At 37.6% G+C, this 22941-nt stretch overlaps 2 pseudogenes across 1 annotated transcript; one reads left to right on the forward strand and one right to left on the reverse strand.

Annotated features, from left to right (window-relative positions):
* Positions 1–13796: 13796 nt before the first annotated feature.
* LOC148932707 (secreted RxLR effector protein 161 pseudogene) lies at positions 13797–14495 on the forward strand (annotated as a pseudogene).
* Positions 14496–15824: 1329 nt separating this feature from the next.
* On the reverse strand, positions 15825–19306 carry LOC125218750 (glutamate receptor 2.7-like; annotated as a pseudogene). The gene is made up of 5 exons (XR_016135908.1): positions 18955–19306; positions 17449–18765; positions 17053–17365; positions 16557–16963; positions 15825–16483 (listed from the first exon to the last, which is right to left on the reverse strand). The product of XR_016135908.1 is annotated as a glutamate receptor 2.7-like (transcript).
* Between the last annotated feature and the right edge of the window lie 3635 nt (positions 19307–22941).

A 22941-nucleotide genomic window follows, 5' to 3' on the forward strand; every position in this document is an offset into this window, starting at 1 on the left:
CCCAAATCCGACCCAACCCAACCCAAAATTTCTGGGTCTTATTGGGTCGACCCTATAAGGACCCAAACTCTAACCGTGCGTGTTCGTGTCAGGTTAACTTCGTGCGGATTCGTGTCGGATCAATAATTGTCAGCCCTAGCTAAGTTCCCTCTTAAATATTTTAGAGGGAAACTGAAATTTTGTTTGCCTATCCAAATTCAACATCTAAACTGATAAATACATTCATCTCTTCATCTACTTCATCCAACTACCACTACCATAAAAAAAAAATCCAAAAATCCCACTGCATTTTCTTCAAAAAAAAATTCCCTCAGAATTTTTTTTTTCATTGGAAATGGAGGAGGGACTAGCGGCATGGAGAGCAGAGAGTCAGCAAGTTCTTGAGCAGCAACATCAAGAACAATATTGTGCAGCACTTGCTCAAGAATAGTAATGTTGGTGTTCTTCACAAAGGGGCAGTGGTTAAGGCGGCAAAGACCTTTGGAGTGAATAGGAAGATCATCTACAGGTTGTGGAAGGCAGTCTCACAGCAAATGAAAAATGGAGAACCTGCAATCATGGTAGCAAAGTTACAGGGTATAAAAGAGCAGATAAAATAGTACTCCCTCCGTCCCATAAAAGTTGAGACAAAACTTTTGGGCACGGAGGTTAAGAATTTATATTAAATAAATAGGAGAGATGAAAAAAAGTAGGAAAGATAAGAGAGAGTAAAGTAAATGATGGAATAAAAAAAGAGTGATTAGATGTTTTGTCTTTTCTTCAAAAAGGAAATGACTCAACTTTGTTGGGACGGACTAAAAAGGAATACGACTCAACTTTTATGGGACGGAGGGAGTAGTGGATAAGGAAAAGATAAAATCTTTATCTATCCTTAAGAGGTCATTCTATAGGAAGATGGCACCAAAGGTTGGAGTAAGCAAAAGCACCATTTGCAGATGGGTGAAGGGGGGCCATCTTAGAGTACATACAAGTGCAGTGAAACCTCATCTCACTGATCAGAACAAGCTGGCAAGGCTAAGATGGTGCCTCAGTCAGCTCCAACCCATCATATATGAAGGTAAAGTACCATATCATGATATGCGGAACATTGTTCACATTGACGAAAAATGGTTCTACATGACAAGAAGTACAGATAGGTACTACCATTTTCTTGATGAAGAGGACCCATGCAGATCATGTAAATCAAAGAGGTTCATTACCAAAGTAATGTCATGTGTGTTGTTGCTAGGCCACAGTTTGGGGAAAATGGGGACACAATTTTTGATGGGAAGCTTGGTATCTTTCCATTCACTAAACAAGTTCCAGCACAAAGAAACTCAAAGAATAGAGTGAGAGGCACACTGGAAACAAAGGCAATTCCAACAATTACAAAGGAAGTCACAAGGGATTGGATCATCAACAAGGTATTCTTTCTTTTTAACACTATCATACCATCCATCAGGAATTCTCATCATAGGTCATCATTTATTGTGCCTTTTATTTTCCAGATTATTCCATCAATTCAAGCCAACTGGCCCATACATGCAAGCAAGGTGATATACATTCAGCAGGATAATGACAAACCACACATCATCACAACAGATCCAGAATTACCACACATCATCACAACAGATCCAGAATTTCAGGTAGCTGCCAACTCAAATGGATTTAAAATCCAGCTGGTTTGTCAACCACCCAACTCTCCAGATACAAACATATTAGACCTTGGTTTTTTCAGGGCAATTCAGTCATTGTAGGATGACAAACCATGACTCCTAAAATAGGACACCCCAAAGTATTAATTGGGACTTCTAAAGTGGAACGAAAGGAGTCCTATTTACGATACAAGTAGTGTAAATAACAGCTATACATGCACACCAAAAATGAAATCAAGTTGCTAATTATATTTTGCTTTGCCACCCGATTTGAGTATATATGCCGTAGTATTACTCAATCCCATCATTCACGGACTCAACAAGGGAGATTAAAAGAAAGTAAATGTGTATTTTTCTATTCATTAATAGTATGCAGTGCAACAAAAAGAGTATTTTGTATGCATATAATGTGTGAGAAAATTCGGTACCAACCCAATCTTATTTAAATCAAAATTAATGTGTCATAAATTTGACAATAATAAACAAAATTAATGTGGGATTTAATTGTTTATATCTTTGTATTCTACTTTGAGATATGTTACTAGTCGAGACTCAAGATGTACAGACCAAAATGATACTCCATCCGTCCCTTAAAATTTGGCACTATTTGATCCAACACGAATTTTAAGAAATGTAATAAAAAATTAGTTGAAAAAATTGGTGGCATGTGGATCCTACTTTTATATATTAGTTTTAAAATAAAATGTGAGTGAGAATGAGTTAGTGGAATATGAGATCCACTAACCAAAATGGTAGAAGTGAAAGGTAACAAATTTTTAGGGACGGACGAAAAAAGAAATAAGTGATAAATTTTTAGGGACGGAGGGATTAATATAGCGTGGTATACCTAGCCAATATTTAAATAAAAAGTGAGAATAAATTAACACCCAAATAAATCTCGTCAAATGAGACATTCACATTTTTTAAAACAAAGCGAAATATGGTGCTCCCTCTGTTCCCTCTATTTTGGACTTATTACAGTATAAATTATGTCATCCAATATATGGCTGTATAGTTAAAGCATCCCCTTCCATCTTTGGTTTATCATACCGGAAATAGATTGAACTAAATTTCCTAAAAGATCTCTATTATTTATTCTGACGTTAAAAAGTGACATGTTTACGAAAAATTATATACCATAAACTACTATAAATACATTTGATATTCTCATCATACATGATAGGCCGTCATATCCTCCGTCACATCGGTATTTTATTTTCTGCCTCATCCATCTATAGTGGGGCGTCCTATAGACCGCTCTATAGTTTTAACTACTCCATCTATCTCGCTTAAGATGACACATTTTCTTTTTTAGTTTGTCTCAACAAAAATGACACATTTCCTTTTTTGGAAACTCTCTCTCTCCAATTAATACACTCTACCACTTTTTCTCACTCATATTAAAATATTTATCTATCTTTCTCTCTATTTTAATACTTACACACATCTTTTCACTCTCCAATTAAACACTTTAAACAAAAACTCCTAAAATTCCTTGCCGACCAAGAAATGTTTCATCTTAGCCGGGACGGAGGGAGTACTATTTTATATTTATTTTTTATGTTTGCAAATATGTCAATTAGCAAAAAAATATAAAAGCACCACAAATTAAAGGCAAACCCTATATTTACTTAATTAAAAAAAAGTTACAATGATAGGAAGAATAGGAAGAATGAAAATAAAAACAAGTGCACTACAAATAAAAACTAAAGGCGGCTGGTCTACATCATTCCCAACTGGCGCTAGAGATCATCGATCATCTTCTTGAAGTATTGGGCTTCACCCGCGTCCTCGCACTGCCTAAAGGGATTGTTCGTGTCCAACAACGTCCTTTGCGTGGCGACCCTCACCAAGTCCCCGTAGAAAACGCGTCGCATCATCCGCGACTATCGTATGTACCCCCCCCCCCTCCCCCAATGGGCGGACGATACCGCGGACGATGCGTGATCCGAGGGCATCGTCCGCGGAGGATGGATAGGACGCGGACGAAGGGCGTCGCATCATCTGCTGCGGTACAGTGGCGGACGATGGAGCAGACGATGCATTAGTGAGCTATCGTGCCCCATTGCAGATGCTCTAAGTTGGCTCATTTTTTAATTAACTTAACTAAAAAAACAATGAATTCTCGATTTCTCATCCATATCTATATCTATATCTTACTAATACAAAGTATCAATTGGGTGAAATAACTAATATACCCTTTTAGGCGGGAAATGTGAGCTGATTGTGTAATTATATTTTTTATTTGTTTTAAAAATGTTGTAAATATTTAGCTTATACTCCCTCTGTCCCGCTTTAGCAGTCCCATTGACTTTTCTGCCATCTTTTTGTAAAAATGATAAAAAAATAGTTAAAGTGGAGAAATGGTAAAATAAGAGAGACAATAATGTAGATAAGACTCTTCTCTATATTATTCTCTCTCTTAATTTACCATTTCTCCTTTTTAACTATTTTTTATCATTTTTACAAAAAGATGGCAGAAAAGTTAATGGGACTGCTAAAGCGGGACAGATGGGATAAGTATATATTTTGTTGTATAGATGTTGTCATGTTGAGAATGTGTATTGTAGGGAGTATAAAATACACGTGAAGTCGGTTAGACCTCGGAAATTTGTTACACAATAAATTCCATTGAATGATTTGAATCTTGCATGCACTAGGTGACGCTATAATTTAGAGCATTATTTCGTCTTCCTATTTCGGTTTAAAGGTGCAACATTTATTGTTAGCATTTGTAATTTATTTCTATGCATGCCCATTTGTATAGAATAATATTCAAATAAAAAACTCAACATGTAATATTCAAATTTAAACTCATATGTGTACGCAATGGTACACTAAATAGTGACATAAATCGAGAATATTCATTTTGGTTTAAATTTAGCGTAAATGCGTTTAGTGTAATGTAAATAGTTGAAGATGCTCTTATTACACAGAATGTGCAAGGATGTACCAAAATCTGAGCCATCTCTTTAAAATCATGTTAAACACTAAGGTTTCGTTTGATGGCTAGATAGGCCTAGATAGTTCTTCTTATCTATGCTTATTTCTTTGTTTGGTTGCCTTGATACAATTAGGCTTGTCAAAATGGATATCGGGTATTGGATACTCGATATCCAAACCCGAAAAAGTCAGGTAATTGAATACCCAAAACCCGATTTTTCGGATATCGGATTGGGATCGGGTAGTGAGAATTTTGGATGATCGGGTATCGGATTACCCGATACCCGATCGGATATACCCGAATATCTGATTTGTTTTTAAAATTAATAAATTATATTTTTTATTATAATTAAATGTAATTTAATTTCTTAATTATATGTGGATGGATGAAAGATGTTAATATGTAATTTAATTTCTTATTGTGGATGAATGAAAGATGTAATTTTATTTAATTTCTTATTTTGGAGGGATGAAAAATGAAAATATAATTTAATTTCTTAATTACATGTGGATGGATGAAAGATGTTAATATGTAATTTAATTTCTTACATGTGGATGGATGAAAGATGTTAATATGTAATTTAATTTCTTAATGTAATTTAACTTATGAATTTGGTTTCTCAAAGTTTGTAATTATTTTCTCTAAAATTCGATCTGTAACACGAATTTTGTATTTCTAAAAATTTGTAGTTATTTTCTCTTAAATTGAAACTACTACGACAATTTTGTATTTCTAAAGTTTGTAGTTATTTCCCTTGAATACTACTTCAACTTTGTATTAAATTTGAACTAAATAGTAGTATTAAATAATCTCTAAAAATTATAGTTAATTTTCTAAAAAATCAAAAATCAAAATCACAATCGGGACTGGATATCCGATTTTTCGAGACTGGATACCCGAGTCGGGTATTTGGGTACCCGAAATCAAATTCGGATCGGATATCGGATAATGAATTTTGGGAATTTCAGGATCGGGTACCCGAAAATTTCGGATCGAGTATCCGCGGATACCCGATTTGACAGGCCTAGATACAATTATCTCTAAGCCCGAAAAAATATAAAAAGCCTGCTAGGTCCGGTGGCCTAACAAAAAAATTGAGATTACACTATACCAGCCTTACCATATGTAAATTAAGAGGATCGCCTCCATCAATCAATATACAGAAATTGTATCCCAATCAAAAACAATTAATCAAATAAACCAACAAAAACTATCTTTTAAGTACTATTATAACATTAATTGTCCCATATCAAAATTAAAAAAAAAAAAATTGGAATTGAAAACCTATCTAGAAAACAATAATTTATTCCAACATCGAAGTCATAACGAAAGTTGGAGTTGAAAACCTATCTATAAAAGATTAGTCAAGCAATGCAAAACTTCTCATTTACTAATTTACGGACCTGTCTTTTAATATGGATTATTGTGAAACTATAGTCTTTTTTATTTTAATTTAATAATTGATTTTTCAATTAAAATCACTTTTTATAATTAAAAAATGACTTTTTTAATAGTTAAAATTGAGTTTGTATCATCTGGGCCTCTGCAGTGGCCGAACGATAGGTCAGACGATGCTAGTGTGACGTGTCGTCTATGTATGTCCAAAAGTTCGGGCGTGGCGATCGTTCGTGCGGTCATCCGTTGGCCTGCAGTGGCCGAGCAAGCGCGCTTACGAGGACCATCCAGACGATTTATCCATCATTAATTGTAGATGCTCTATTGAGTTTGGGTGTGTGTGTTAGAGAGAATTTCGGTACCAACACGGTCTAATTTTGAAACACAAAAAATTCCCTGGGTACTAATATGTCAATATCAAAAGTTAGTGTGTTGTAAATTTGACAATTATATAAACAAAATTAAAGTACTAGTATGACTTAATTGCTTAATTATAGGTTTGTAGTCTATTTTTATCTTTCTTCTACACCTTTGGACTTACGAATGCTGGGAAACCAATATGCGATGTTACAAGTTATATTCTACTTACTAATGTGATGAAGCAAAAGTATTCGGCGGCGCGGCGGAGCTCCAAGACCGTGAGCTTCTCCGCCGAGCTGCCCCGACGTCGGCCCAGCCTTGCGCGAGCGCGGTGAAGCACTCCACCAATCCCCTTTCCGTATCAGTCTCCATAGTAGAGATGATACAGAAATTGGGGATTCGTGATTGGGAAGAGATGGATGAGTTGGTATATTGCTATAGTGACATTCGTCACTTCATCGAGGTGGCTTTCCTTAGCATTCAATTTTGTAAATCATCATAAAAATTTAACTATAGTGTGGGTTTGATTACCACCATTTGTACGTAGGGCGTGGTTGATAAGTTAGTAATACCAAGATAAAGAATTATACATGGACATTTCTAACTGTTTGATATCATAATTAACTTAACTTAAAGCCCAATATAAGACAAGGGCCCTACCCAATCTTACCAAAATTATAACTTTAACCATGTTTATGTAACCCACCAATTTATCAAGTTAAGCCATGTTATATAATATTACTATACAAATTTAGATAATTTCTTTTCAATCAAACAACAATGAAAAAAAATCATATCTGTGCATACCTTGACATAAAGCCCGTATTTCTTATCTTGTTTTACATATCTTCTCATATCTCATCTTTTTTATCAAACGAGTTACAATGTTAATCTAGTACTAGTAATAACTAATTTCCAATTAAATTTTAGTAATTCAAATTCACAAAATTTGATCACTAATTATTATTTTTGTTAAGAGTAAATAGTCATTTAAACCATCAAGTTTGGTCAAAATTTGGTCTATCCCCCAAAGTTTGAAATCCGCTAATTAAATCACGAAGTTTTAATTTTTCTAGTTTATCCCATGAATCGAATTTTAGGTGGAATCTTTGTTGACGTGGATTGAGATTTCAAGATGGATTGAGATTTAAATTACGATAAAGATGCTTAAATAATCCAAATTCCAAAGTGTAACCACAAGGAGCTTGATCTTAAATGTTGAATTTTGAGATTTCAAGATGGATTTTAATGTAGAGATGCAAAGATTCCACCTTAAATTCAACACTAGAAAAATTGAAACTTCGTGGTGATTCAATTAGCGGAATTTAAACTTTATGGGATATACCAGATTTTGACCAAACTTGGTGATTTAAATGACTATTTACCCTTTTGATAAATATATATAGTGTTGTTTTGTGAGTTAAGTGAAAAAAATAAAGTATGAAAGATAAAAAAAAGAATAAAAAAAGTAGAGAGAGTTGTGTATATTTTGGAATGTGTTATTTAGAGTGAGACGTTCAAAAAAGGAAAATGCGTCCATTAGAATGAATCGAGGGAAGTAAAATTCAATTATAACAATAACGTTATATCCCCTGGCATTAGTGTAATCTACATCTAACGCCAAATTATCAATTTTGCATTCTAGATTGCAATTACTCTAAATAGAGTTCCACAAATAAAATTTAAAGAAAGAAAAATAGTAGGAAGGCGTTATTTGGAGACTACCGACTTCAAAATAGCTCCATGTTGATGTCTCGGACTAAAATATATACTCCATTTAATATCTTAAAATAAATAAATGATAAGCCTTTGTAATTTCGCACTTGCATATTCTATTCTTTTGGCGTTATGGATAGTACTTGATTTTGTGCATCGTTCATATAAAAACACAACTTTGGTAGTGTATGATATGTTTGTTGGCCTAAACCGGAGCTAGTTCTGAAAGAAAATGGGCTAGAATTAGATTAATATGGATTAATTAATTATAGTTGGGCTATAATTATATTAGTTCATAAGCTCAACAATCATGAAACCCTAGTGACTCTTCATCTATATAATGGTTATTTATTCTCCATTGTGGGACATGAGAGATAGCGTAACATTAGAGAAAAAATACGTAAAGCTTTGTAGAGAGAATTCCTAGCATTCTTCTACGGAGCAATTGTACCGGGATAGTTCCTGCATCGGATTGGATTGCACGTGGACCTCGATAGTAGTGGTTTCAACTTGCAGGATTCAATCGAAGAAGAAAACAACACAACAAGTAAGATTTAATTCCGTTGTGTTTTACATGCTCAACTTGCAATATGATTATGAATCTAGATCTGTATTCTTGTATGCAATTTCCGCTGCGCTCATTAGATGAATACAAGAAAACCCAACAGTGGTATCACTTAGGGCTCGATTCATAATTATTTTGTTTGCGAATTATTTGTGGATTAATTGTGATAATGTTACTGGGATAATTTTGAATTCTGGGAATGAACAACGCATGAGAAATTAGATTTCAAGTTGGAATTTTGAAATTAGATTTCAATCAAAATTTACGAAAATCTTTCTTAAACCCAAAAGTAAAATTAATGTTTTAAAATCAAAAATCTATTTTCAATTTTGTTCATTGAACATGCTGTCATGATTTTATAATGTTTGAAAGGTATTAACTTGATTTTTGAAATCAAAAATTTGTTTTTGAAGCAAAACGGGTTTCGAATTATGAAAGAAAATTATGGATTTTAGAAATACACCTATCTCCATCATATTCACTGGGAATTTAATCGCCATAGAAGGCGTGGCGCTTGGCGTCAGAGGAAGCACGAGGCTCGATCATCTTTCGGACGAGTCTGGCTGTGTTTTCTCATTCCCGACGCTGCTCCATCACCGGCCTCTCCTTAGAGGCGGCGGCTAGTTTTCTGTTGCACGAAAATCGGAGACTGTGGCTGTTCGTCATCTTGACTCTTGGAGGAGAAGATGAATTAATGGCAGCTGATGGTGGGGGTAGTAGTTAGGTTACGTTACTTTTGGAAATTGGGCTTTGCAAATTTACTTTTGGAACTGGGCCTATATTTAAAGAAATGGTTGGGCCCAATTTTTCTTCGATGCGTAACTTAATAATTCCAGTTACATGAAATAATTCATTAGTTAGACTAATGAACTATAGTTTCAGTTATTTATTTATTAATTAGATTGATAAATTTATTTCTATATTAATTTTGAATTAATATAATCCACATTTAATTAGAGAATAAAATTTGATTTTATTTGTTGAGCATTATTTGATATCCTATGTGATAAGCATGCTATTTGATTTATGCTTATTTATTTTAACTATAGTAGTTAGAGACCGTTTTATTGTCTGGGTAGGCGGCGCCCAGTATGTGTAGTCCGTGTTATACTATGTCTAGGTAGGCGGCGCCCAGTATTTGTAGTCCGTGTTATACTATGTCTGGGTAGGCGGCGCTCAGTAATTGTTTGAAATTTAATATTGGATATTATGTTCACATAACTAGTATCGCACTTTTTCCCCATAAAATATAAGTCTTGTTTTTGAAACAAATGCATCGTCCATCATAATTGTTTGATGTTCCTAGCCTTTTCGACCACGAGTTTTACGCCAAAGCGTTTACTCTAAATCCACAAGGCCTAGGCTCATTCATAGATGCATGGTTGGCATCGTGTGATGGGGTTGACTTGCTTAAATTGTTTAGTAAAGCCAAAGCGACCTAAATAGTTTATGGATGCATATTAATTGGATTAATAAACCAAGAATTGCAAAATAGTTGTTGCAATTGGCTTAGAGGCCTACCTTGTAATATTATTGTAGTGATCAGCCAAAGCAGGGGCTGCGATGATATGGACTTGGATCTTGGACCACTAAAATTTATATTTGATATAAATTCGTATTTTATGTTTGGGGGACATAATATATGTTAAAATTAGTGGGAGCTAATCAATACAATAAACCCTTGTTTGGTTAGTGATACGAATGTGATCTTTGTATGCTTTTCTAATTTACTTTTCATTGTATTTTCTGTTCAGATAAAATGTCAAACTTGACTTACAAGTGTTTGATGGAAACACATAAGTTGACTGGGTCAAATTTCACGGATTGGCTCCGTTGTTTGCGCTTGGTGCTAAGGCATGACAAAATTGATTATGTCTTGGACAAACCAATTGGTGTCGTTCCCAGTAAGGAATCCTCTGAGTTTGCTACGTTTGACGCTGCTGCTCATGAGAAACATGTTGAAAATGCAAATGATGCTCAGTGCATCATGTTGTCATCCATGAGTTTGGAACTTCAAAGACAACATGAGCACATGCTTCCATATGAGATGCTTAAACACTTGGAGAGTTTGTATGCTTCACAAGCTTAAACTATGGAGTATGAGATACTTCGCGATCTCTTCAAGTGCAAGCTTCATGATGGAGGCAAGGTTTCTGAGCATGTGCTGAAAATGATTGGTTTGATTGAGAGGTTAGCATCGATTGGAACGGTGCTCCCCGCAAATGTCTCAACAAACCTAATTTTGCAGTCTCTTCCTAGTAGTTTTGAGAATTTCATTGTGAATTTCAACATGAACAACACGAAGGTTGGGCTGCCAGAGTTGCACAACATGCTTAAGACTTATGAGTCTTCCACTACTAAGGTAAAATCTGTGCTCATGGTGAGCTCTTCTGTGAAGTCTTCTAAAGGGAAGAATAAGCAGCAACAGAAGAAGAAAGCATCTAAGGATGCTGTTCTAAAGCCTAAGAGTGGAGGGGCTAAGAAGAAGTCGAAGTTATCAAAGGATGAATGTCTTTTCTGTCATGAGAAGGGACACTGGAAAAGAGACTGCCCAAAATTCAAGGCACAAGGTGCAGAAAGTGGGAGCTCAGGTATGTTTGTCATTGAGATAAATATGTCTATGAATAATTCACAATCTTGGGTATTAGATACAGCTTGTGGCTCACACATTTGTAATAATGTGCAGGGTCTAAGTGATTGCAGGAAAGTGAGGCCTGGGGAAGTTGATTTGCGTGTTGGGAATGGAGCAAGAGTTGCTGCCGAATGCGTGGGGACTTACAGATTGGATCTTCCCTCAGGACATAGACTAGAATTGTTCAATTGTTATTTCGTTCCAGTTATTTCTAAGAATATTATTTCCATTCCGATGTTAGACATTGAAGGTTTTTCCTTCCATTTTGCAAACAGCAGATGCTCGTTTTCTTTTAATGGATTGTTTTATGGAAATGCCACTCTTGAAAATGGATTATATATGCTTGAATACAAACGAAATATTCTCAGTGTGCAAAACAAAAGACCTAAGCTATGTAATACGAATAATGCAACTTATCTATGGCATTGCAGACTTGGTCATATTAATGAGAAAAGAATAGCAAGATTGAGAAAGTTAGACTATCTCACTTCATTTGATTTAGAATCATACGGAGCTTGTGAATTCTGTCTCAAAGGAAAAATGACAAGTAAACCATTTTCTGGGAAAGGGGTGCGTGCTAAGGATTTGCTAGAGTTAATTCACACAGATGTGTGTGGACCGTTTCCAACTCAAGCAAGAGGTGGTTATTCGTACTTCATAACTTTTACTGATGATTTGTCAAGGTATGGATATGTGTATCTTATGAAAGATAAATCCGAGGCCTTCGAGAAATTTAAAGAGTTTAAGTGTGAAGTTGAGAAACAACTTGGGAAAAGTATCAAGACTCTTCGATCAGATCGAGGAGGGGAATACTTGAGCCGAGAATTTCTTGATTACTTGAAGTCACATGGAATCCAGTCAGACTGGACACTTCCTGGTACACCTCAAATGAATGGAGTATCTGAAAGGAGAAATCGAACATTATTAGATATGGTTCGATCCATGATGAGCTTCGCCAGTCTTCCTTTATTCCTATGGGGTCATGCCTTACTAACGGCTATTTACATTCTAAATAGGGTTCCCTCTAAATCAGTCGAGAAAACACCATATGAGTTATGGTGTGGCAAGAAAGCAAGTCTTAACCATATCCGGACCTGGGGTTGTCCAGCTTTTGTTAAGAAAATGATGACTGATAAATTGGAAACTAAAAGTGAGAAATGTTATTTTGTGGGATATCCTAAAGAAACTAAAGGATATGAATTCTACTACCCTGGAGATCACAAGGTGATAATCTCTAGGAATGTGACGTTTCTTGAAGACAATTATGTCTTAAAGGAACAAGGTCACAACATTGTAGATCTTGAAGAAATTCAAGATCCACAAGATAACACTGAGGATGAGGTATTGTCAAATGGTTTGAACAATAACTCAGTGGGAGTTTTTGATGATCTATTGGGAGGGGAAATTACTCTTAGAGAGGACCTTAGAGAGACTCTCGAAGGACCACCTCAAGACAATGAGATGCATCAAAGACAAGATGATGCAATAGTTGCATCACCTCCACCTCAAGAAGATCATGGGGATATTCCTGAACCTTCTCACATACAGAATGAACAGCTTGAACCAGAGCAAAACCAACTCAATAGGCCTAGAAGGACTCGTCGTCCACCTGAGAGACTGAATCTAATGGTTGAGAACCAAGATGATGAAGTTGATTTAGATGACGATGAGCCTAAGACCTATGCCGAGGCGGTGTCAGACACCGATCGAGAGAAGTGGCTAGAAGCCTTGATATCTGAAATGGACTCGATGTACTTCAACTTAGTCTGGGAACTAGTTGACTTGCCAGATGGGGTTTACCCCATAGGCTGCAAATGGATCTTCAAAAAGAAGAGAGATGCAGATGGCAAAGTACAAACCTACAAGGCTAGGTTAGTGGCAAAGGGTTATAGTCAGCGCGAAGGCATTGACTATGATGAAACCTTTTCGCCAGTTGCTAAGATCAAGTCCATTAGGATATTACTTGCAATTGCTGCATACTACAATTTTGATATTTGGCAAATGGATGTCAAAACCGCATTTCTCAATGGAGAATTAGAAGGCGATGTCTATATGACACAACCTGAAGGTTTTGTATCGAAAGAAAGGCCGAATGCAGTGTGCAAGCTGAAGAAGTCCATTTATGGACTTAAGCAAGCTTCGAGGAGTTGGAATATTTGTTTTGACAGAACAATCAAATCGTTTGGTTTTGTCAGAAGCAAAGAGGATCCATGTGTTTATAGTAAACGCGAAAATGGAAACGTCGTATACCTTATCATATATGTTGATGACATCTTGATTATGGGAAGCGATCGTTCCATGATGCAATCCGTGAAAGAGTGGTTGTCTAGATCCTTTATGATGAAGGATCTGGGTGATGCTTCCTATATCCTTGGAATTAAGATCTATCGAGATAGACCAAATAGGATGTTGGGATTATCACAATCCACATACATAGACAAGTTGTTAAGGCGCTTCTCAATGGAGAATTCTAAGAAAGGTTTTCTTCCTATGGGACATGGCATTGTGTTGTCAAAGAAGGATTGTCCTTCTAATGACAAAGAAAGAGACAACATGAAAAGGATCCCATATGCTTCGGCTATAGGATCTATTATGTATGCCATGATATCTACTAGGCCAGATGTGGCCTATGCGCTTAGCATGACAGGCAGATTTCAGCAAAATCCCGGTGAGGAATATTGGAAAACTGTTAAGACTATTCTTAAGTACCTTAGAAGGACTAAAGAATATTTCTTAGTCTATGGTGGACAACCAGAGTTATCAGTTACTGGGTATACTGATGCTAGTTTCCAAACAGACCATGACGACTATAAGTCTCAGTCTGGATATGTTTTTATCCTCAATGGTGGAGCAGTGAGTTGGAATAGTTCCAAACAAGGTACAACTGCCGATTCCACCACCGAAGCCGAGTATATTGCTGCATCTGAAGCTGCCAAAGAAGCTGTTGCTTTGTTAGAGTTCGTTAAGGAACTGGGTGTTGTTCCGAGTGCCAGTAGTGCAATACCTTTGTACTGTGACAACACTGGTGCTGTTGCGCAAGCAAAAGAACCCAGAGCTACAAACAGGAACAAGCATGTTCCTAGAAGATATCATCTGATCAGAGAAATAATTGAAAGAGGCGACATAAAATTAGAAAGAGTACCCACTGATGATAATTTAGCTGATCCTTTCACTAAACCGTTATGTATAGCAAAACACAACAAGCACTTTGAGAGCTTAGGTGTTAAGCATGTTGGTAGATGGCTTTGAATCAGTGGGAGTTGAAGTTTTATATGTCTTAGAAACATTTTGTATTGAGACATTATTACTTGATCACATTCTATGAAAATTTTATTTTCTATGGGTTTTGTGCACTTATTGGAATAATTGTTTAAATGTTTGTCTTTATCCTAAATATTTGTTCCCTTGAATTGTGACTGTCGTTAATGGGGTGAGACATTAATGATGTAGTATAATTCTAAAATAGCCCTAACCAATGATCATCAAGAATGGGATATTGATGATATGTTATAGGTTAGCATGGGGTTTGCATCACATTCTTCGAGAATGTAGTTGTTCTCACAGCTATGAGATATTTGATACTCGTGATGGACACATGGCATACTTTGGAGAGTATTGGTATACCCTACTATTAAACTGTTTTGTTAAGTGTCTACAGTTCATTAGTGCATGAAGCATGTAATAGTCCTTGGATCTGAGGTCATTACACATTTTGTTTGTTGAGTGGTGTGCTTTGATCTTGTCCAACGCTTTGCCTCCCAAATGAGGATTGAGACACGGACCTGTGTTGGGTATATTATAAGATAAATGAAAATGGTAGTTGAGCCAAGAATGAGATTCATTCCTCGATTAGAATTTTGAGAGAACACTCAAATTCTCTATATTACTTGACCACTAAGTCATTGGCCAATGCGAAAGATATATTCAATTAAAGTAATTGAATATGATCTAATGGGTCATTTAATAAAGATGAGATAAAGTGATTGAGCTATTTGGATGACACATAGCAAATCTTAGGCTCAATCGGGTGGTTCGTGAATGAAAGGATATTACTATAAACTTTATGTAGAGGCTTGTTTACCGAATTCACGTAAACGTCCTTCATATATCGAGCTACGCTGCCAACGCAGTCTAGGAGTTTTGTGCAGACTTCGATTAGATCGTCGTCGATAATGAGGGCCTAAAGGGTCACACTATAAGTGTATTTTGATCCGCTCAAGGGTACAAAGTTGGAACTGCGTATTATATCTAATGCTAGTCCAAGTGGGAGATTGAAAGGAAATGGGCTAGAATTAGATTAATATGGATTAATTAATTATAGTTGGGCTATAATTATATTAGTTCATAAGCCCAACAATCATGAAACCCTAGTGACTCTTCATCTATATAATGGTTATTTATTCTCCATTGTGGGACATGAGAGATAGCGTAACATTAGAGAAAAAATACGTAAAGCTTTGTAGAGAGAATTCCTAGCATTCTTCTACGGAGCAATTGTACCGGGATAGTTCCTGCATCGGATTGGATTGCACGTGGACCTCGATAGTAGTGGTTTCAACTTGCAGGATTCAATCGAAGAAGAAAACAACACAACAAGTAAGATTTAATTCCGTTGTGTTTTACATGCTCAACTTGCAATATGATTATGAATCTAGATCTGTATTCTTGTATGCAATTTCCGCTGCGCTCATTAGATGAATACAAGAAAACCCAACAAGTTCGTGACTACTAATGCCATTTATAGGAGGCGGTGAGTTCCCTGCTTCGATGGATGTTGATGCCGATTGCTGGTTTTGGCATGGACAAACTAGTTCGATTACACGTTCTATCACACTAGAGTCGACTTGAAATTGTACGTAGCACCCATTGTGCTCCTCTCTTGGTTCAGTGTTCTTATATGTGTGACAGCTGAGGTCCTTGTTGTTGAACCTTCTGCATAACTCAATTGATTTGCTTCCTAATGTCACCTCTGCATCACGTATAATGTGCCGATTCTCGTGTAGGAAACTAGACACATAGACTATCAAGGCTAGAACTCCGGCTATTCCTACAATCATGAAGAGCCCCCAGAAACTTTCTAGCCCAAGACTGTCTAATGAGGAGTCCTCATAAGGGTCTGCACACTTGGTATCATTTTCAAACCATTTCTTCTCAATCTCCAGCATCTTCCTTCCCTCGGTCACATTTAATATCGCTCTTGAGATATCGGGTGCTAGTGGAGATCCTATAGGAAAGACCTGTTTTGAATTGATCAGTAAAGAACAAGCATGTGTAATGCAATGGATATATGAAAGGGATGAGTTTTCATACAAAGCCGAAACCATTTGTCTTGTACGTTGGGCCAGCCATGATGTATTTCGAACAGTACTTGGCGAGGAAAAGCTTCATATAAGGCAACTCATCAAAAGCAGCTGCAATACCACCATTTCCACTCCCCTTTCTGAAAAGCTCATCCATTTCCTCTGGCATGTTATATGCCAAAAGTCTGGATTCATCAAAATTCATACTTTTAAGAAGTTCAAAAACAATTGATCCATTATGGCAGCCCACAGTTTGTTTGCTTCTTATGAGCTCATTGACATCTGTGATGGTCGGCCGCAGCTCTTGCACTGTCAACATGGAAGTAAGACTAGCTGTGTAGCTTTGAGTCAGTATCAGAACCACCATGAACCATATGATAAGCAGAAACCTAGACAGGTTGCTTATCACCCTCTCCTCTACAAAATCAATCCAAATGAAATTACGTACTACTACTATTAGATTAGTGTATTATGCATGCCTAATGCTGACATAAATTGTTACTTACTGTGTGCAAACACCACTGTTGAGAAGGCGAACCAGAATATCGTGCCTACTTGATGCCAAAGAGGGCCCCTGAAATCTTCGTTGATACGATGTTCTAGAATCCAAATAAGGAAGCCCATGAAAACGAATGAGCACAAGCTTGTCAACCAAAGTTTCCATGTCAGTGGCTTTAGAAATACCCATGCTTTTTTGCTCTTGCTGCTTTTCAATGCTACAACCATTGCAAAACCAGTCTCTGAATAAGGCGCAGTGAAGTCCACGTACTGTGACCTATTTGCTAAGATAGTTACATCTCCAACTGCTGCATCAAAAATCTGCCCAGGAATCAGAAAAAGGTTATATATGTACACTAACAGGCTAAGCAAAACATATAGTATATCTTTGAAATCATACTTACTCCTTGGGATACTGCATAGATCAAATCATCGTAATTACCGGCACTCCTGTTGTCAGACGTGGCAAAAGGAACATACTGATATTGCACAGCATATGGTAGTGCTTCGATTACCATTTGAAAAACATCCAAGGAATGACCGTGCATCTCTATGGAATTGTTTGAATTCCACGTGACCTGCACGAAATCAGGAAACCGAGAGTTTACAGGTATTCATATTCTCAATCTCTTCCCGTTAATCGGAATGACCCAACCCTTGGGTGGAGATACTTTATAGCCTGGCCATATAATGGACCCAATGTCGGAGCTGGAAGTGGAGTATCTGTTTGTGGTAGACTTTGCCAAGTTTAGATCTCTAACAATTCCATTATCTTTTGTCCAATATCCTACAACTCGGGCTCCTCCACCGATCACATTGACTATCTGGTAAGGGGGTGATTGGAGTTGTCCTTGAACAAGTTCAAACTCTCCAGCAAGGCCTCTGAATGTCGTACTTGATAATGCCCGAATGAGTTCAGGTCCACTGCCCGAGACTCCAAAGCCTTGGAGATCTGTTGATGTTGTAGTGACATTTTGTTTATTCAGAAAGGTAGCATTTCTTATTCTTGCCTTTTCAACTGCCATTGCTAGTGCAACAGCAGAATCATAAGCCCAGAGTCCAAAGATGTTCAAATCCAGATCAGGCTTTGCTGGGCTTTGCTGCTGAAGCTCTTTCTTGTATTGGATTATGAAGTTATCAAGCTCTTTCGTACTTGGAATATGGGGTCTTACACCTACAACTCCTTGCATAGCTTCCACAACTGAAGGATCAACTGAGTTTAACTTGTTTGCCATGCCATCAGTGATGATCCACGCGTAGTCTTCACTCGTCATTCCAAGCAGTTTAGCTTTGGTGAATAGGCGAGAACCAAGACCCGTCAACATGTGGACAACGAAGACTCTAGTTTTCATTGCCATAAGCTTGTGAAGCTCTGCAACAATCTGATCAAGGGATGGAACTCCTGTAAGGCACGTGCACAGCTACATGTTCTTAGGCATCTGCTAAAAATGGCAAAATCCCCTGTCCAAACTCATTATCCACATAGATAGGCACAACCTCTCTCCATCCAAAAGCTTGGACTATTGCACCTATGGCCTTCAACTGGGAAGAGTCACTTGAGGCAGCCCGAACAAAGTATGGACTTCGGATTGACATGAGAGACGGGCTTGAGGCTGAAAATGTCATGATCGGTACTTGAGCTTTATCCATAAAATTTGCCTGCATTGAGGACAAGGGACCTAGAATGGCTTGCACTTCAACATTCTTCAGTAGATCTAGAGCTGCATTTCATATGTAGATTGCAGGAAAATTATGCAATGAGTTGAACCATAACTGCTTCAGTAACAGCACATATGATTACTTCTATCAGTACAACATCAACCATCATAAGTTTGGAATGCAAATAATTTGTTAAAAAAAAATTAATCATACATGTCTAATATATGTAATTGTAGGTGTTGATTTAATACCTGCTGCAGCTGCCACAACAGCATCATTTTTCGAGTCTCTCGTGTTGAGGACCAGCCTAGTCCGGTAGTACCCATGTCCCGCGTAGAAATCCGAGAGCGCCATAACGATGCAGTTCAACCCCATTTTTCCGACATAATCGTCCATGTCTACCACCACTCCAACTCTTACAGGGAAAGGTGCACTCTGCCTCTGCGACGTGGACAATGACATGCTATTCAGCAAGAGAATAATAGCAAGAAATGGAAGATTTGCTAACATGGCATGAGCCTCCAACTTCATCATGTGCAAATTTGTTAATTTGGGCATCACTACGAGTTTATAATTTTGTCAATGGTCGCATCCACTGTTGACTACACAGCAAATAAAGTCATAGTACTCCATTAAAATCGGGTTGTTAATTGTGACACATGGAAATTCCTACATACTGCATAGGAGATTTCGAAGTAATGTATGGTGATGGGACCGGAGTTATTGCGATTTGCGAATGTTAGTATATTTGTAAACTAGCGTTTACCTTGACTATATGTCTATATCAAACTACTCCCTCCGTCCCGCTTTAGCAGTCCCATTGACTTTTCTGCCCTCTTTTTATAAAAATGATTAAAAATAGTTAAAGTGGAGAAATGGTAAAGTAAGAGAGACAATAATGTAGATAAGACTTTTCTCTATATTATTCTCTCTTTTAATTTACCATTTCTCCTCTTTGACTATTTTTTATCATTTTTATAAAAAAGAGAGTAGAAAAGTCAATGGGACTGCTAAAGGGAACGGAAGGAGTATTATTTAATGTCTTTAATTATCACAAAAATCACAATACAAAAGGATGAATAAATATTGGGATTGAGTTTTAATTAGTTAATACTGGACGAGTTATACTAGCTATTTTAATTTGAATCTATATATTCATAATTGTATGTGAAAATCTATGTTTCTAATAATTAGAAACATAGTGATTCGATCACTTAAATTGGAATAATCAGAAATTCTCAATCCAACCGAATCATATGTAGGAACGGTTTCTTACATAAGCTCAGTGAGCTTGTTCCAGCTCTTTTTCTGATTTATAGAACTTGACTTATGCAAGTGTTACAGAAATTTCTCAGAAGAAGAACGGGAACAACCCGGCTGGACTTATGTAAGAAAGAAATAGAGCTAATAAATGGTATTGCCACTGACACTTTCTAACTAAACAATCAGAAAATTCCCAGAAGAAGAAAAACTGTCACTTTCTAACTAAATGGTCGTGGACCTGGTCATTTTTAATTATTGATTTTGGATAGGGTTTCTACATATTTGTAAGGCCATCCACAATGGGACGCCATAAGCGACGCCCTATACACCGCCACGTCAGCATTTTATCCTCCTCCTATTTCACCTGCAGTGGGGCGGAGTATAGCCCGCCCTAAGCGACGGCCTAAGCATTTCACTATTTTGTATTTATATTTTTATTATGTTTGCAAATGTAAATAAAAATATTAAACAAATAAAATCAACACAATTAAAGGGAAATTCTAATTATACTTAATTAAAAAAAATTTACAAAATAAGAAATAAAAAAAAGCTGAAAATACAAAAAAAGGAGGCTAGTCTAAAGAAGTCCCAACTTGCGGCTGAGGTCATCGATCATCCGCTGGATGCCCTCGATTTGAGCCGGGTTGGTCGCCTGCATGAGGGCGGTGTGCGCATCCAACAACGTCCGGTAGTCGGAGGAGGCCGCCAAATCCGCGTACGCATGGCCGCGGTCGAAGTCGCAGATGGCGTCGAACTCGGGGTCGGCGACGGGGCTTGCTCAGGTGGCGCGACGGAGGAGGATGTGGCCTTGCCCTTGCCCTTGGCAGCCTTGACGCCAGGGGGACGCCGGGAGGACATCGGTGTGCCGAAACTCTCATCCTTGAACACCGGACTGTTAAGGTCCATCGGAGACGCGCCGCTATCGCTACTTGTATAATCATTGAAGGTGCGCTTCGACGCCCTCCTCCTCGTCGCCGTCGATTGGGGAATCACACCACCAACGAACTTTTGCTTGTCCCTCAAGAGCGCCCAGGACTGGTAGTGCTTGAAATCGCCGTACAATGAAATGTACGACTGCATCGCTTTGTCGCGCACATCCGCGAGACTCTCGCCACTGGCCTGCTCCCTCTCGCACTTCTCGTACTCCGCCGCGAACAAATTTACCTGCTTCTTTATTTGATCCCAGTGCTTGCGGAGCTGCACCTTGTGGCGCTTGTACGCGTTCGCTGGCTTGGCCGCGTTGTATTCTCGGTGATGCGCTCCCAATACGCAGTCACCCTCTGGTTGTTGGCGTACACCGGATCCTCCGAAACATCAATCCAACATCTCGTCAAGACGATGGATTCGGGGTCGGAGTAGTTCGTCCTGCCCGGGGCGAACTCTTCTTGGTGGCGGACCCGGAAGCGGCGGCGGCGGAGGGGCGGTGTGGAGACGGCTCCATATCGGATAGCCCGTATGAGTCGATGGAAAAGTCGGGATCGTACTCGGCGTTGGTGTCGAATGGCCGGTATTCGTCGGGTTCTGTACCCGGCCATCGTGCACCACCGAACATCGGACTATTCAGATAATCTCCGGAATCCATTTTGCTTGAAAATGTAGTGAATTTGATGAGAGTGAAGTGAGAAAAATGAAGTGTGAAAAATGAAGTGAATTTGATATATATAGGTTTTGAAAATTTAATAAAATTAAAAAAAAAAAAAAACTAAACCGCGTCGCATCGTCCGTGATCCATCGTCCGTCTCGTCCACAGTGGCGGACGATGCGACGGACGATGGGTATCCTCCGCGCATCGTCCGCGGACGATGTATCGGGCGCGGACGATGGGTAATCCATCGTCCGCAATGCTGCAGTGACGGACGATGCGACGGACAATGCATCGTCCGTCGCATCGTCCGCCCCATTGCGGATGCCCTAAACAAGAATGACATAATGGAGTTGTATTTTATTAATTAAGTGCTGACTCATTTTTGCTATATTTGTGAATGGATATTTGAATTTGTAAAATTAAATAGCTCAACAAAATGATTGAGTTTATTACTAGTAATTTACGTAAATCGGATTTTTGGTGACTGAAAATAAATATTTACTTGAAAGTGAAATTGTAAAATAAAGTGAATACTCTATTGGGGTGCACCCGCACGGTATGTGTAGAAAATATGCTATAGTAAACTTCATCCTTCATTTAATTTATTCCGTTTCCACTCAACAAAGTAATTATGTGCATAAAATCTCGTGCCGAATAGAAAATATTTCATTTAGAGTGGGATGATAAAGTGTATTTCTTTTTCTTTAAAATGTACATAATAATATTAGTTTTTATTCCTGTTGAATTATTTAAAACTTATATTCATTAAGTGAAAATTATATAATCCTTGTACAACACGAGTATTGTATAACTCGTTCTTAGCTCCACCTCTGAGTTTATATTAACATGTACGTATCATCTCGTACAAAAAGTTACGGTACTGAAAATTAGGTAAGTTTTGTATTTTTTTGGTACGATAAGTATGGTATAACGATATTTCAGTATATTTACTTATCCCTAATTATTTGAAGCAAACTCTCCCCTATTTACTGTTGGAATTCTTGTATTCATCTAATGAGCGCAGCGGAAATTGCATACAAGAATAACAGATCTAGATTCATAATCATATTGCAAGTTGAGCATGTAAAACACAACGGAACTAAATCTTACTTGTTGTGTTGTTTTCTTCTGCGATTGAATCCTGCAATTGAATCCACTACTATCGAGGTCCACGTGCAATCCAATCCGATGCAGGAACTATCCTGGTACAATTGCTCCGTAGAAGAATGCTAGGAATTCTCTCTACAAAGCTTTACGTATTTTCTCTCTAATGTTACGTTATTTCACCTATCCCACAATGGAGAATAAATAACCATTATATAGATGAAGAGTCACTAGGGTTTCATGATTGTTGGGCTTATGGACTATTATAATTATAGCCCAACTATAA

This window comes from Salvia hispanica, chromosome 2 (assembly GCF_029641045.1).
Source record: "Salvia hispanica isolate PSC_SH4W2 chromosome 2, Shi_PSC_v1, whole genome shotgun sequence".
NCBI lineage: Eukaryota > Viridiplantae > Streptophyta > Magnoliopsida > Lamiales > Lamiaceae > Salvia > Salvia hispanica.